Source organism: Erigeron canadensis, chromosome 9 (genome assembly GCF_010389155.1).
Source record: "Erigeron canadensis isolate Cc75 chromosome 9, C_canadensis_v1, whole genome shotgun sequence".
NCBI lineage: Eukaryota > Viridiplantae > Streptophyta > Magnoliopsida > Asterales > Asteraceae > Erigeron > Erigeron canadensis.
Window position 1 is genome coordinate 1,566,425 of NC_057769.1, and position 17,598 is coordinate 1,584,022.

Below are 17,598 nucleotides of genomic sequence, written 5' to 3' on the forward strand. Positions count from 1 at the left end.
AAGAAAAATTTTATTTTGATATACCGAAAAATGTACGCGTCATGTAGTCCAATTGTACAATGAAATATATGAAAGTTAAAAAAAAACACGTATCTCATTTGCATGTATATAGCAAATTGATGAATCTTTTTGTTTTTCGTTTTTTGTTTTACTTTTGAATCCATAAAGCTATTAACCAAAATACTATCCAAAATTTAATTAAATATGATGTCCTAAATTAATTTTTTTTAAAAATCATTAATAAGAAAATGTTTATTAACAACATGTAGGTTTTTGTTTAATAATAATGATGCTATCAAAATTTTCTTTTACTTATATAAGAGATGATTAAAGGAAAAAGAAAAACAAAAATATGACAATGGATACATAATAATTGTACTTCACATATTACCTAATCCTACCACGTGAACTAAAGCAATAAAGCACAAATATTTCATTTTACCATTTCAAAGGTAAAATTTGAATTCATAAACTATAAAAGATCTAGCTTTTTAAAAAACTAGCTAAATAATTCGCGTATTATGCGGGCATATGAAGGAAAATTTTATTTTGATATACCAAAAAATGTTTGTACGTATCATGTAGTTCGATTGTACAATGAAGTATATGAAAGTAAAAAAGAAACATGTATCTCATTTGCATGTATATGAATGTAGCAAATTGATGAATCTTTTTTATTCTTTTTCATTTTTACTTTTAAATCATTTTTACTTTTAAATCTGTAAAGCTATTAACCAAAATACTTCTCAATATTTAATTAAATATGATGTCGTAAATTAATTAAATAAAAACAAATGTTTAATAATACTAAGTAGGGTTTTTTTAATAATAATGATGTCATCGAAATTTTCTTTTATTTATTTATTTATAAAAGTGATTGATCAAAGGAAAAAAAAAAAAAAACTATGACAATGCCAATACACAAAATAATTGTACTTTATATATTCCATAATCCCTACCACGTGAACTAAACCAATAAAGCACAAACATTTCGTTTTCAAAGGTAGAATCTGAAAATATGAACTATAAGAAGATATAGCTTTTGAAAAAACTAAATAAGTAACTCGTGTATTACGTGGGCTGATGAAGGAAAATTTTATTTTGATATGCTGAAAAATGTTAGTACACGTTATGTACTCCGATAGTACAAAAAAATATATGAAAGTAAAAAAAAAATTGTATCTCACTTGCACGTATATGAATATAGCAATTTGATAAATCTTTTGTTTTTTTTGTTTTACTTTTTAATCCGTAAAGCTATTAACTAAAATACTACTCAAAACTTAATTAAATATGATATCATAAATTAAATATATAAAAAAAAATCATTAACAAGAAAATGTTTAATATGCTAAGCTCTTTGTTTAATAATAATGATGTCATCAAAAAAATTTTTAATTTATATAAGAGAAGAGATATTCCCTAATCCTTATCACGTGAACTAAAGTAATAAAGCACAAACATTTCGTTTTACCATTTCAAAGGTAAAATCTTAAAACATGAACTATAAAAAGATCTAGTTTTTGAAGAAACTAGCTAAGTAACCGACATATTATGCAGACAGATGAAAGAAAAATTTATTTTGATATACCGAAAAATGTATATACATGTCATAAAGTCCGATAGTACAAAGAAATATATTAAAGTAAAAAACAAAGCATGTATCTCATTTGCATGTATATGAATATAGCAAATTTTGATGAATTTTTTGTTTTTCTTTATTTGTTTTTACTTTTTAATCCGTAAAGTTATTAATCAAAATACAACTCAAACTTTAATTAAATATAATATCATAATTTAACTAAATAAAAACAAATCATTAATAAGAAAATGTCTAATCATGCCAAGTAGGTTTCGTTTAATAATAATGATGTCATAAAAAAATTAATATAAGAATAGAGATATTCCCTAATCCCTACCATGTGAACTAAATCAATAAAGCACCAACATTTCGTTTTATAATTTTAAAGGTAAAATCTGAAAACATGAACTATAAAAAGATCTAGTTTTTGAAAAACATAGTTAATTAACCCGCATATTCCGCATATTACTTTAGCAAATGAAGGAAAATTTTATTTTGATATACCGAATTTAATAAAATGTTAATACTAGTGGTTATTATATCTTTGACACAATCTAATCTAAATCCAAGATATTGGATGAGATTACAGCACAACTGATACACATAGAATTAGAATGAGATATCTAAACCATGAAACTTATCGATAGTGATTTGGTCTAAAATGTGCATTTCATTGTTGAGATGACTAGCCCAATCTCCAACTTTACCTTCCCTAAAGAAAGCACCATTTGGTACACCCTGAAAACTTCCATGCTTATCAATTACCTCCTTTAAGTTTTCGAAATTACATAACCTTACAATCTCTTCAACCGAACCTTGAACCTCTTCTTCCTCTGTGAAAGGGTAGCCAAAGAACATCGCGAGCCATTTCCGTTTTCAAGCCCTCATATGTTAAAAATAGAATCCTTATATAGGGTGTTCTAAGCTTGTGTCATAATAACCTTTCACATGATCCCAGTAAGGTCCATGTGGCATGACACCTTCCTAAACAACTCGAATGCCTCTTCGAATATCATTAGACCACGAGACTCGTCTCTCACCTTGTTTACAAAATGAAATAAAGAGACAAAATCATATTTTGGGTTTCTACACATACAAACTATGCGACAGCCCGAATCAATTATAGATCGAGGCAATGAGGTGTAAGGTGTATGAGTACCAAAAAGGCGCGGTGAATAATCCATCAACATAGGTAGGTCTGTTTTTATAAAATTCGGTTTCAATGAAAGGCACACAGTTATGGGGGTTTGTAAAAGATGAGTAGAATGAGAGTTATTTTTTACCGGTTTTCGTTCACTATTGCAAACACAAGTGTCTTGATCCAAATGGTTCCACATTTTGGCAATGTAACAACGTAGATATCAGTCGGGCGAGCTTCAAAAGTTTCTTGCAACGCAATTAGAGTTTGAACCGAGACTAGGTCATTTGACATGTACCAAAAGCCTTGGTAGATGTATAGGTTTTCGAACACCCAATCTTTCTCTTTTGGTAACATTGTTAGCCTTTCCTTAGTTACAAATGAAAGAGTAGAAGCATCAAGGAGAGACGTTGTATATGAATTATATTTTTGTGTAAAATGGAAGGAGTTTTTTATTTCTACATTCAACATATCTATCTTTTTTGAAAGATCATTTACTCGTAACAGGGATCTAATTTACGTTGTCTTAAGCGGGTCCGCGTTAGAGAGCCTCGTCACCTTCAATACCTAGTAGTAGGAGAAACCACCAATTAAACCACCCGAAGGCATAAAACCCTGCCCCCTCTGCAAGACTCAAAACTGCTTCACTGGAGGACTTTATTTGTGAAAATCCCTTAAATGTTTTTCTCATGTCTTGAACTCGAGATCTCCAGCATATAAAACTGATGCTCAACCACTGAGCTATAAGGGGTAGGTGATATATGAAGAATAACACAAAATAGAATCCAAATTTTTATTATTATTATTACTTTTCACTTAATTAACACCCCTAAACGCCACATAAAAGTTTCATCCATCTCTTACTTGTACATCATACATGCATTATAATGGTTGTACGTTTTATGTGTGGACCAAAACATTTGGAAGATATTGTACTTACTGTAAAAAAAAGTTTTTGCTAACACTTTCATCTAACGGACTTAATAAAAGAAGTCAATATACCATAATTGATAAAAGGAAAAAGATAAAAAAAAATAATAATAATAAGTCTTGGTTTCTAGGTATACGTGTAATTTAATAGTAGAATTGAAATAAAATGTCGTTCAAAAGAAAAAAATAAAAAAAATATAATAATATATGCCGATCGGCCGAGACACAAAATAGTTGTACCTTCCCTAATTCCATTCCCACCCACGTGAACTAAAGCAATAAAGCACAAAGATTTCGTTTTACCATTTCAAAGGTAAAATTTGAAAACATGAATTATAAAAAATCTACTTTTTTAAAGAAATATCAAATAACGTGTAGAATATCTATTTCATAACAATTTAACATCATCTTCAATGTTCCACTGAATCTAAATCCACTCAAATTGAATGATTCAATTCAATATATCAAGAAGATAAAAGAAAGATTTATAAATTATATAATCTAGCAAATGGTTTAGATCGAAGAAGAAACCTTTATATAATAGCCCTTTCAATGCAATTACTCCGAAGACAATCTGTAGCGGATGAATACATGTCTTCAGAAATTGAAATGGGTTGGAAACCACTGGCATGTTTCTAGCAAAAACTCTACACAGTCGCTCCATAAATCATTTATAATGGACCAATGACTACCGGGAAAAAAAAATGATTTATATTAGAGTCAAACCAACCCTCTTGCATAACTATTGGTAGGAGTTTCGATTACAAGTCTCAATGGCTTGAGTTCGAAACTAGGGTTGGTATCAATTTATTTAAACCACGGATTTATATTAGAGTGAATAATACCAATGGTTTTATCCTTCAAGTTTCTTTATTCTTTTTCAATCCTTTAAGTTTCAAAAACTTTGGTTGATTAACCCATAATTGTAAGGACATCCAAATTATCTATAATTCTATAATATACCTTATAAAAGAAAAACTCACTCCCCGTCATAAGAAAAACTCACTCCCCGTCACATTACGTGGACATCTAACTCGTATACTTCAAAAGAAAGACTCTGTAATCCTTGTACTTTGTCTTTTGTAATAATTTGGTCCTTCCAAGTTATACAGTTTAAGTTTCAAAATAATAGCCGTTTAAGAGTAAAACCGTTAAGAAAACACAAATTTAGAGGATCAAATCATGGAAAAGAAACATGAAGAGTGCAAACAAGTTGAAACTTAAAAGTTTATGCTATTGTTAACCCTTTATATTAATATTACTATACCTCTTAAAAATGTTCAGATATGTGTCAATACTAGAGAACCGGTCACAGACTCGCAGGTCTAACAGTATGATGACCTGATTAGATCGAGCATTTAACTTACAATATAGCAAAAAGTATAACGTTATGCATTGGTTCCTAATAATCAAGAACAGAAACAATCAGATCTCGAACCAAAAACCAACTATCGAAGTGTTTACCCAAATAAGAGAGCATATATAATAGGTGTACTAAAAATTTTCTAGTCTGTGTAAGCAAAGAGTGGTTGCACAATCTGTAAAATAAGAAGCATGATGTCTACATAAACAAATAAAAATAACCCAAAAAAAACAACCAAAATAACCGCAAAAAACAACCTTTAACTTGGGTTTTTTTGGAGTTTCAAGTCTGGCCGAGACACATGTTGCTTATCCAATTGATCCAACAGAAGTAAAGTTTTCGTGTAGGAACTCACATATCTTTGATGGTTCCTGTGCGTGGTTCATAAACTACAAATGATTCTGGTTGATAATATCTATCTGTCGTTATATCCATAATAGGTTGGTCATTCCTCCTAAATCCTAGTACTAAAGTGTTCGGTTGCTCGATATGCTGAGTTGATGGTGAATAGCTTTGTGAACGATTTCGAAACACCATCCTCCACCATCATCCATACACCATATACTGGTAATCTTTGAGACGAGGAAATTCTCTTCATTAGGCCGTTGTGCGACACTATGAGGGAGGTTTATTGCAGAAAATTGCTCACTCGCCATATCAAACACAACAACTAGATTTAGATCCTCCTCATCAAAACCTTTCCAATAAATACACCGATCAATTGTACGTAACTACTGTAGACCCCGAGAATCCCAAATTAATTAACTTAATTGGGAAACGAATTACCACGTGCAACTCTCCAAGCCCGTGAACTTAAGGTGAACACCCAAATTAAGGGTATCATTGTCATTATCCATAATCGCAACATAACCGACGTAACATTCATCCGTGTCAAGGCCGATTTCGTACTTTAAAGGAAGCCGATGTTGCTGGTGCATGTTGGTGTAACCGGTCATAAAGACAGGGCTATCGATTGTTGATTTCTACTTGCATCTCAAAAAGAATACTGTTGTCCGCCATCTTTTCCTAATTTTGATTTTGCTTTTCGATCGAAACCCACGTGTGTACGCCGCTTTCCAATATAGGATTTTAAGGGGATTCGATCAATATAATTTGAAAGCTACAACTCGTTAATTTTTATTTACCTTTGAAATGGTAAAACGAAATCGTTGTGCTTTATTACTTTAGTTCACGCTATAGGGATCGATCATGAAATATATGAAGTACAATTATTTTGTGTATTGGCATTGTCATATTTTATTTTTTATTATTATTTTTTTCCCCAACAATGGCATATTGGCTGCTTTTAAGTCAAAGGTGACAACCCTTTCACAGAGGCCCAAGGTTCGGTTGAAGATATTGTGAGGTTATGTAGTTTTGAAAACCGAAAGGAGGTTGATAAGCATAGAAGTTTTCAGGGTGTACCATATGGTGCTTTCTTTAGGCAAGGAGGGATTAGACCAATCATCTCAACAATGAAATGCGAACAGCATTTTAAACAAAATCACTAAAGACAAGTTTCATGGTTTGGATATCTCATTCTACTTTTATGTGTATCAATTGGGTTAGATGGGTCCATTCATACAGGTTGAAGGGATGCAGTTTGTGGGATATCAATATCCCGGCTAGCTGTAGTTGGGGATGGAGAAAGCTATTACAACTAAGACAACATGTTCGCCCAATTATATGGTCTAAAATTGGTAATGGTATGGCTACGTTAGCTTGGTATGATAAGTGGTCGGATCAAGGCCTCTTATTCAGTTTATCTCGCCAAGGGAGATCAAAAGAGCTGACTTATCTCTTTCTGCTAAACTAGATGATATTTGGAATAATGGTAATTGGCTTTAGCCGGGGTTGCATGGTATAACCTCTTTCCGGTCCTCATTCAGATTCCTGCTATTCAACTGGATGCTAATAGGGACTTGCTAATTTGGAAAGATAGTATTGGTGACATTACTCCATTCTCGGTAGGAGGGGTATGGAATACTATTAGAAGACGTGAACAAGTGGTGTCATGGCACAAGTGTATTTGGTTTTCTCAGTGTATACCACGCCACTCGTTCCTTCTGTGGCTTATTATTCACAGAAAATTGAAGGACTCAAAGATATGTTGAAACATTGAGATGTTGGAATCGGGCAATATGAACCTTAATTTCCAAGGTTGTGCTCTGTGTCAAAGGGGTCCGGATTCTCATAACCATTTGTTTTTTGAATGTGTCTTTTCTACACAGGTTTGGAGTAACATAAAACATTTAGCAGGAATGGGCCAAGTTACCAGTAAGTGGAGTGATATAATGGCGCTCCTAACTACACGGGCTGCTTCAAAGTCAGCCAAAAGTGTCATCGAAAGGTTGCTTGTAGCTTCGACTGCCTACTTCATTTGGCATGAATGCAATAATAGGCTATTCTCCAACAAATCAAGACCTATTGCTCAAGTGCAAGACATTATCAAATCAACGAGTAGATGGAGAATAGCTTCACTAAAATTCAAAAACACACCAAGAGTTACTCAGATGCTTACCAAAAAGTAATCTCATCCAACATATTGGATTTAGATGAAATTGGTTGTATTCTAATGAATAACCAAAAATAGTTAATGATATTAGTTTGTTAGACTAGCATGATACTCGTGCGTAGTGACAGGTGAACATGTCATGTATAAATATTGATTAATTGTGACGCTCGTCGATACTAATATTGGTTGTGATATATAAATGATATATACTTAAGCATTAAATATCGTTTTTGAGGACTTAGAAAGCCACACTATTTTCAATCAAATATAAACTACTAAGCAAACCATTAAAAAAAATAAAATTTAGTGCTTACCTCTAATAGAAATTGCAACTTTTTTTACAAGTTGTCATTTATATAGGTTGAAATAATTGCTCTTGATTTATCATATTAGGGATAAATGATTCAGGTTATGTCTTACTTTAAAGTTTTTAAACTTTATTAAAGATAATAGAATAAAGCAAGGTTCCTTCAACTCATTATACTTAAATAGCTGTCAGGTGGCAGCATAGCATCCCCTTTCTTTCACGTATTCCCGGAAAAAAAAAACTAATTAATTCAATTTAAATAAATATAAGCAAGAGTTGTTTTACTTCCTTTTTTCCCAGTAAACAAGATCTTCATCTGAATAGGATTGATTTCGTGAATCCCAACTTTGAGCAAATAACATCATCTTCATCAGAGTATTAACGAGACTGATGCCATCGTGTTTCAGATTCCTAACTTTAGGCGGTGGTCACATTTCCGATCCCGAATTTCATGATTGATGTCCTCGTGTTTCAATATGACGGGTTATCCAGGTGTAATGGATTTCAGGTATCTTCCCAAATTTAATTAAGGTTTTTTTGATATTTTGATTTTAGGGTTCTTATTTATATTCTTAATTTGGTTGAGTTGTTAATTATAAAGTGTATCTACTAGGCACGTTTGTTGTATAGATATTTACACAATTGAATTCAGCAAGTATATTGGTTATCTAATTTTTATTATTGGTTTGTTATAGATTCGAATTGTATGTATATGTGTTTTGATTCTGAAAAGGACTTTTGTATATTACAGTGTTGTAACTTTTGAATAAACCCATTTCATTTGAATATCTCTAAAAATGTCATGATTATTGATCGTGATCAAGGATGTTCTTCATCTATTTATGGTGACATTGATATAATGCACTTAAAGTGTTTAATGGAATGTCATGGAGGAATTCGCCTTCTTAGATTAGTGTTTCTATTCCAAAACTTTAATTGCAGATTATGTATGATATCTGACCTGATTTGTGTGTTTTTTGGAGGGGTTATTTCTAACTTGAGCTTCATGAATAGGCTTCTTTTGTCCAGACTAAGAGAAGTATAAGAAGGTATCGGATTTTTTTTTTGCACCAAGATGCAACTACATTGGCTTTGATTCATTTCAAAAACAAATATATTATAGTGATACATATGGAGACCATGTTAAACGATATGATAAAGGAATGCATCAGCCAAAGAAAGCACTTTGCAAAGTAGATATCTTAATCATTAGTTAGGAGAAGTGAACAATTTACCTACCCTATGTGTATGTGTGGAGTAGTGTATTAAACTTTAGCTTGCTGGGATCTCCTCCTCAAAGTCCTATGCTATTTTTCTTTTTGTATCGTAAACCTTCTTTCTCGCTTTAAATGGGCTCGGTCCTATTAATTCATTGTCGTTACCAAAAAATACAACAACGGTTCCATCAATAATATTTTCAAGATATATGATAAAAAATATGACATTTTGGGAAATAGACCACTCACTTTCTTTTCAATATGGATTCAGATTCATGATATTTCTTTTGCAGGATGAAAGAGACTCAATATTGGCCAAAATCGAAGTCTTACAATCATGTTTCGAACTTCTGAAGAGAACTAATTTAGCCAATTATGCAACTCAATTGTGTATGATTGGGGATTTGATATAATAATTACTTTTATTTTACAAATCATCGTAGTAGTTACTATCTCCGTCAAAAGTGATATTGTTTTTGATTTTGTGTTTTTTTTGTTTGATTATTTTAGTGTTTATGATTTGGTTATATACATTAGGATTTACTTTTAGGTTTTTGATTTGTTGAACGGATTTTGATGATGCGAAAGGAATATCGTTGGATAAAGGGTTTTAGTATGCATTTTTACCATCACGTCTGATTTATAAATGGTGTTACAATTTATCATCTGTATGATTTCGAATTTTTGATAACTTTTTCAACCTTTTTTAAGGTTTCGTATGGCTTTATAAATAATTGATTTTGATTCAAGCTTATTTCAGTAACTGGACAATGTGAGTGCTATTGTTTAAAACAACTGCTATTATTGTGACTCGCCAACTGTTTGGTCTATATTTTGCATGTGGTAGCTTGCAATTATATACCATATATGTGTTAACATGTGTAGGTGGGTTTTCAGGAAGTTTGGCTAAGTACTTATTGGTCGTTTTCGTCGTTGGAGTTGTTATCTGGTGTTGCTCAAGCTGATAACTATATATCAGGTACGTGAGAAAATATGATTAAGTTTATCTTCACTATGTGACTACCTATGATATCTATTAAGTACATGATATATGATGTTTAATATAGATGAATATGTTTTAACCTAATTTTTGTTAAGAGTATAAGTTTTCGCGCATTTTGCGTAGTAATTAAGGTGATCGGTTCTGCAAATTCCACAATAATAGACGAGAGCCGATATATTTATACATTACATGTTTCTCAATGAAAACCATTATTTGTCTATTGATCAAGTGCCAAAGCCATAAGTGCTAAAGAATATAAGTGTTTGTCTACTTTGTGGAGTAATCAAAGTAATTGTATAGGTATCCAAATTTCTACGCAGCATTTGATATGTTTCATATACTGTAACCGCAAACTAGATCATGGGCCATTGTTTGATGTCGTTATATTTTTTGGTGACAAACTTGAGCTGCAACTTGATTGCGTTCATTTATAAAGTTGATCCTCATTTATGTAAAGCATAAAACTTTTTTCTTTGACCTATTTAGTTCTAAATATTCTTATCTTAAGTTCTTATTGTGTCTACTACCAAGTAATGAACGGATTAACGAGTTAACAAAAGTGTCTACGTTTAGAGCATAATATCTGTTCAAGTTTAGTATTAGGGTGTATGAACAAGTTAATGATTTTTAACAAGTTTTTAGTGCATAAGCTTAACAATCCCTTTGTCATCTCTTCATTTGTTTTCTTTTTTTTTTCTCACTGTTGTCATGTGGAACAACCAAAATTGGTAATAAAAACTATTGAGATCTTGAAACATGCCTATTGTTGTTTCATCTAAGGTATAATCATTGTAAAAGTCTCTAAAATAGCTTCATGAACTATTTGTGGCTGATTTTTTGGTGTCATTCTGACTGTTTAAATGAAATCGTTATTTTATTATGTTGTTTTGTATCTATTCTTTTCAAGGGTTCTTGATATGGTTTATATTATCAATATAATTATAGTTATTAGTAGTGCTATATGGATACAGGTTTGCAAGTTTGGTTGAAGAGAAGAAAAATAAGCAAAACTGGCTTGTGTATAACCAGAATAAATATTCAAGATATCAACGACCCAGTATGAGGGTATCTTAATTAGATTTATTTTGGCTTATGCTCATAGTCCAACTTTGTTACTTATGCAAGTGTTTATAATCATATAATTGGTTTTGTTGCTATAGGCAATTTGGATACACATTTTGTTTTGCATCTATATTCGGTTCTTTTTGTGACCTTTGATATCATTTGGATCCGTAAGATAGTGTTTGTATTATACTTGATAGCTTGAAGGATGTTACTCGAATGTTTTAAAAGTATAATGGTTCAAACTTCGAAGCATTTATAATCAATATCAAGCTCTAACCCAAACCAACACAAATTAGATGCAATTTTTAAACTACTAAGCAAACCATTAAAAAAAATAAAATTTAGTGCTTACCTGTAATAGAAATTGCAACTTTTTTTACAAGTTGTCATTTATATAGGTTGAAATAATTGCTCTTGATTTATCATATTAGGAATAAATGATTCAGGTTGTGTCTTACTTTAAAGTTTTTAAACTTTAAATAAAGATAATAGAAATACTTTATATATACTGGTTTGTTAGATATCAAAATATAGTGTTGATTTAGTTTTGTAAATTTGTTTTTAATATGTACTAGTAATAGTTAGGAAATGGAGGGGGATATGAAAGTTCCTGACGTGTATATATATAAACCCTTTCTATCCAAAGTTATAACCTTTCATTCCATTTAATTATAATCATACCACTAGTTGGTTCTCATATTCTTTTTCAAATCCTCGAGACACATATTTGTACCTTCTACACATAGTAGCATAATTTTTCGATATAAAATTTCTTATTTTTTGATTAAAGGCGTGAATTATTCGTGAATGTTAAGAAATGTAGCATACATTATCTTAATAAAATCAACGTTACTGAAATTCTCGCTTGCATGTCCCCATTTAAATGTCAAAGAAGAAAAACTTCCCATGTCAATTATAAATTAATAATCTAATATGAAAATTATTTTTTTTTGATTTTCTTTCTCTCGTATTAGCACATTGGTTATAGTATAATTTTCTAAAATAATATTTTACAACGAGATGAGTATATGAGTAACTTTTGGGAAAAAAAAGAAAAAAGAAAAAGAAAATGAGTATGAGGAGATTTTGAAAAAAGTGACAAAAAGTTTATAGTGTGTATTTTGAAAGTGAGGCACCTTTGAGAGCATATATATCTAACATTGTAACTCTAAAAACCGTTAAAAAAATATATATCTAACTTAAAATATTATTATTTTATATCCACTTACACCTGTCATTTATGTAAGGTGTAGCATAGCATGATCAGTTTAAAAGATATTTATTGATCAGATACATAACTTATTGCGTACATTCGCTCAAAGTACCATATTGGAAAGAGAAGTTCGAACCATAGTTTTTTTTTATACGGGAAAGATAAAATATTATATAAGAACGACCAACTAACAAGGTGTTAGAAGATCCAAAATATAAACTCTTTTTTAATTGATCCAAAATCTGGCTCATTTTGGTACAGTCTCCAAAATCTTGTTTAAAATTATTTCTGTTGTCTTCAACGTTACAAAGAAAACATTATTCGTCACATCTTCATGTAAGTATATTAGTCTTAAAAATAGATTGAGGATTCAATTAGTTAAAACATATTACTAAGTATATTTTATCAGCAAGAATTAGTATTATCTAAGTATCAACAAAAGTAACAATCAACTGAAAGTCAAAGAAAATAAGGTGATGAAAAAGACTTTAATTAAAAAATTAATTTGTAAAATAATTCTGTAAGTCTAAATAATCACTTGAAGATACACCAAAAAGTCATTAACAGTCACAGATAGTTCTTGATGAACAAATTATAAAGAACTTTTGAAAGACTTTCAGTATGTAACATTGTTCTAAGAACTTCGTTGATTAATGAACAACTATGGATGAATACATAGCGAAGACCCACCCCAAAAAACTAAGTAAAGTAAAGTAAGTAAGTACTGCTCAGTGCTGCCTTCTGCGGGTTTTGAGCCCCAATACCTCGACGGTGTATGGGGGAGGTTAAGATGTAGGCAAAACTTACCTCTACCTAAGTAGAGAGGCTGCTACCAATTTCTACCTAAATAGTAAAAAAGACCCTCCAACCTTTGCATGAGATAATTTTATATGGATTTTTTTATTTTTGGCCCATCATATAAAATATTTGTTTCGGACCAACCCAATTAGAATATTAAAGCGTAAAGCCTCAATGCACAATGCTATAACGTGTACGACATACGAGTAATAAATAAAATAAAAAAAGGCAGATTTTGTAATTAATTACGTTGATAGTTTATTACTTTAATATGTATGTGTTTATCAATTTATGTAATTATGTTTAGAATTGTGGTGGCCTTAATAAGTTATTATCATAATTTTACTATTGTAAATTGTGAGTTGTAATCTGTTGTCAATATTTTATGCTTTTATAATCAATCAATTTCACATTTTACTATTGTAAATTGTGAGTTGTAATCTGCTGTCAATATTTTATGTTTTTATAATCAATTTCACTCACTAAGTAAAAAAAAAGGGTAAGTGGGTGACCATCCTCTGGAGCCATGTACCTATTGGTACTCAACGCGTTTACCGCATATACACATGCCCGGTGAAAACCTCTGAAGACTTAGTGAATTAGTTGATTTAGTTCATTTTTCCCGAGGTTAAGGATCATGAAGAAGGGGTAAGTGGGCATAATGTTATACTACAAAAATGCAATATACTGACGGACGATATCCGTCGGAAATTCGTCGGTAAAGGCATTTACTGACGGATTTCGTCTGTCGGAATATATTCGTGGGTAATCTATTTTTTGTCGGAAAATTCCGTCTGAAATTTTTATTTCCGACGGAAACGTTTGTCGGAATTATGTCGGAAATATTTCTATGATTAATTAAAAATCTGTCGGAAAATAAAAATTAGTGACGGATTACCGACCGTTTTCACTGACAGATTACCGATCAATAGAGGCTTTTCCGACTAATATTTCCGACGGATGAAAAAAGATTTTCTAAATTTTTTTTTTTCATATTTCCGGTTCATCGTATATACATATATATAAATATCCAATATACATTTATATATTGTATTTATTTGTATCTATGTTTGTATCTATAGAAAAAAATACAGTAAAAATTAGTAATATATTCTAATACACAAATTTCATACAAAACATATAAAACTAAAAAATATACCTATAAATTCAATAAAATTCCATTAACAAATTACAATTTACATAAAAAAATAAATAAAAATAAGACAATTATACCCAAAATTCCAAATGTAAATCTAATTAAAAATCTATAAACCTACATATAGGTCTTGAATTCTTCTTTTGCTATTCATTTTTTGTTTCTTCCTTTTCCATCCTTCACATGCTTTATTCTTTTAAATCTGAAAATAACAAGATATGAAACTAAATAACTACTAAATATACCCAAATTATATAAACAAAATTCAAAAATAAAATCCAAACATGTTCTTGTTGCTATCTTAGCAAACTACCCGCAAATTGTAACCAAAACTACCTAGAATGTTTTTCTTTTTAATCTAGAAAAATGACATCTTTTAATCCCAAGTTAAAATTTTCGGATCTAAGAAAAAAAATCAATTAGATACTAGATCCAAAACGCAAGAAGCACACATATGAACCCTAGATCTAACCGAAAAAAACCAATCATTTCAAAAACACATATATTTTGTTTTTCGTAAAGATTTAGATTTAGAAACCGTTTATTTATAGATACATACATAAATTACATCTAAGTTATGAACACCAACCACACCTGATCGAGATTCGGCATAAAGAAAGAAGAGAAGAAAGATTTTCGGCCAAATCGAGTTATATATGACCCAATGATACAAAAACCGAACGGATCTTACCCTTTACACTCCCGATCTAGTGATTTTACATATATATGTTTCGGTTTCTTATCAAAGTCGTGAAAACCATCTTAGGTTTCATATGTTTCGACAGATCTGTGTACATACATACACATATAGTGTTTTTTTTATAAAACACTTGGTTTAAAAATCGTTTATTAGTATAGAAAATTGAAGAAATTGAAGAGAGAGAGTAGAGAGAGGGAGGGAGGCCGGTTCTAGAGAGAGAGAGAGGAGAGAAAGTGAGAGTTGAAGAAGTGATGGAGAAAGAGTGGTAGGTTAGGGTTTTGTATGACTCATTTAACCTTAACTTATCTAACCCTAAGTGCCTTTGACTTTGTTTGACCACCCAAATATGAGAGACCCGAGATTAAATAAAATGTTTCGTCGACACATTTGATTGTATTTTTTAATTACCTTTCAAGTGACTATAAATATGACAACATTAGTTAATTAATAAATCATTTTGTCAAATTTTAAGTATTTTATAGTTTAGTTTGCATTTCTATGGAACTCTAGTTACTTTTCGTTCTTGAATCATCATTGCTTTCTCATTCTCATAATATAACACTTGTTACGCGTTTTTAATTGTTAATTACAAGATAAACAGTAGGGACTAATAAGCCCAATATCTTAATTGCACATTCTCAATTTCATTTTATAGTGTTCGTCTAATAATTAAGCAAAATAAGCCCAATATGTTTCTCAATAGTTTATTTGGTATAATAAACAATGTTTAAGGCCAAATATGTTGAATCGAGTGAAAGACGAACACACACAAATTGTTTAGCCCAAATGATGAACATGTTTGGCCCAAATGAATAACTCGGAAACGATGTTTAAGGCCCAACAAACCCATTTGAGTTAAAGCCGACACACACGGCCTAGATTTAAATCCCGAGTTATATGCATACTTGTCCCGATAGACCCAGACGAATGAAAGAAAATCATATTGACCCAATAGGCCTAATGATGAGACGAACAATATATAATCGTATGCATTTAGTTGCTTCAATAATAACCTCATAGTACTTATATATGTATATAAAAATTATAACGGTGATGGAAATTTAAATCTAAGGTAACAACAAATATAATGACTTTTAAAATAAGATAACTAATTATATTAGGAATGTATATCATATATATATATATATATATATATATATAGGGTGTGTGTGTGTGTATAGCGTGTATAAGGTGGCTATCAAATGAGAACCAAATTAAAAGGAAAAACAAATGAGAACACTTAAAAACTATATTTTGATGCATTAAAAGTCCATAAAATTGACATAGTGCATAACTAATTATCAATATTTAAGTGTTTAACAACACATTGATCCGTCAAAATCAAAAAAATCACGTTTTTTGTTGGATGCATCATTTTGAGAATATTCATCCAAAATGGATGCACAAATTAAAAGTCAAGTTTTTAAAGTCAAATTGAAAGTCAAAATTTTTAAAGTTGAGTCGATTCCTTCTTAATGTTTTCAATTTGGATGTCTTTAAGATCTTGTTGTCTTGCTAAATGATAAAGTTAATTTAAATATAATTTTATATTTTATTTTTATTATTATTAATGTGTTATTTATTGTTATATAGGAACGCAACAATTATGTTTTAAAAATGTTCAACATACAAAAGTCAAAGATAATAAGTTAACATGATAAATATATATATAATTGATATGATATATAACTATAATAAAATACATATAAAAATAAATAAAACACGATCAAAGTTGACAATTTATGAAAATTCCTAAGGATTAGAAAAAATTTGAATATTTTAGAAAGAATATTTTCGACAGATTTCCAACGGAATTTAATATTCTGTCAGTATTCTGTCACTAACTTCCGACAGATTTCCGACGGCATAAAATAATAAACTTACAATTTTTCTAATAATTATTTTACCGACAGATTTCCGACGAAAAACTTAAATCTGTCAGAAATCCGTCGGTAAATTTCGACAGATTTCCGACGGATATAATAATAAAATTTACTTTTTTTAAAATAATTAAATTTCCGACGGTTTTCCGACAGATAACTATATTCTGTCGAAAAGCCGTCGGAATATACCGACGCCTTTGCGACATAATTTATTTTTCGTTGGTAATCCGTCAGTATTCTGTCGTAAGATCTCCAATAAGTAAATTAAATGATATTCCGTCGGAACTTCGTCGGAAAATTCTGTCGGTATTCGTCAGTTTTGTAGTAGTGAGCAGATTAAGTGGGCAGCATAATGTATCAACTTCCAAATTAATTTTGCTTACAAAATCATATATTCATATCAAAACTAGCTATTTAGATCGTCTATATATAAATCCAAACCCTCGGGAATTTTAAAGCGTAAAGTCTTACTTAACTTTTCAAAACTACATGAGTTCACAATCTCGATCTTCCATCACACCTCGGGAATTTTCCTCTTCGGTGAAAGGGTAGCCTAAGAAGTCCGCGGGATTCTTCACATTATTCAAAGTATCTGATTTCATGTCCTCATATGCTAAAAATAAAATTTTTGACGGATTTTCTAAAATGGCCTTAATTACGATACCCTTTCACATGCTCCGAATAAGGCCCATTTGAAATGATAAACATCTCAAATCATCTTGTGCTGC

General features: G+C 30.7%; 1 long non-coding RNA gene and 1 pseudogene across 2 annotated transcripts; one reads left to right on the forward strand and one right to left on the reverse strand.

The window, feature by feature from the left end:
* Positions 1 to 2,180: 2,180 nt before the first annotated feature.
* Positions 2,181 to 3,543, reverse strand: LOC122582589 (annotated as a pseudogene).
* A 5,240-nt stretch (positions 3,544 to 8,783) lies between these two features.
* On the forward strand, positions 8,784 to 11,227 carry LOC122582590. Of its 2 annotated transcripts, XR_006321200.1 has the most exons (4): positions 8,784 to 8,884; positions 9,346 to 9,442; positions 9,950 to 10,031; positions 11,027 to 11,227. It is a non-coding gene; the product is annotated as an uncharacterized LOC122582590 (long non-coding RNA). The 2 variants fall into 2 exon arrangements; XR_006321199.1 differs by lacking the exon at positions 8,784 to 8,884 and having other exon boundaries at positions 9,293 to 9,442.
* Positions 11,228 to 17,598: the final 6,371 nt, after the last annotated feature.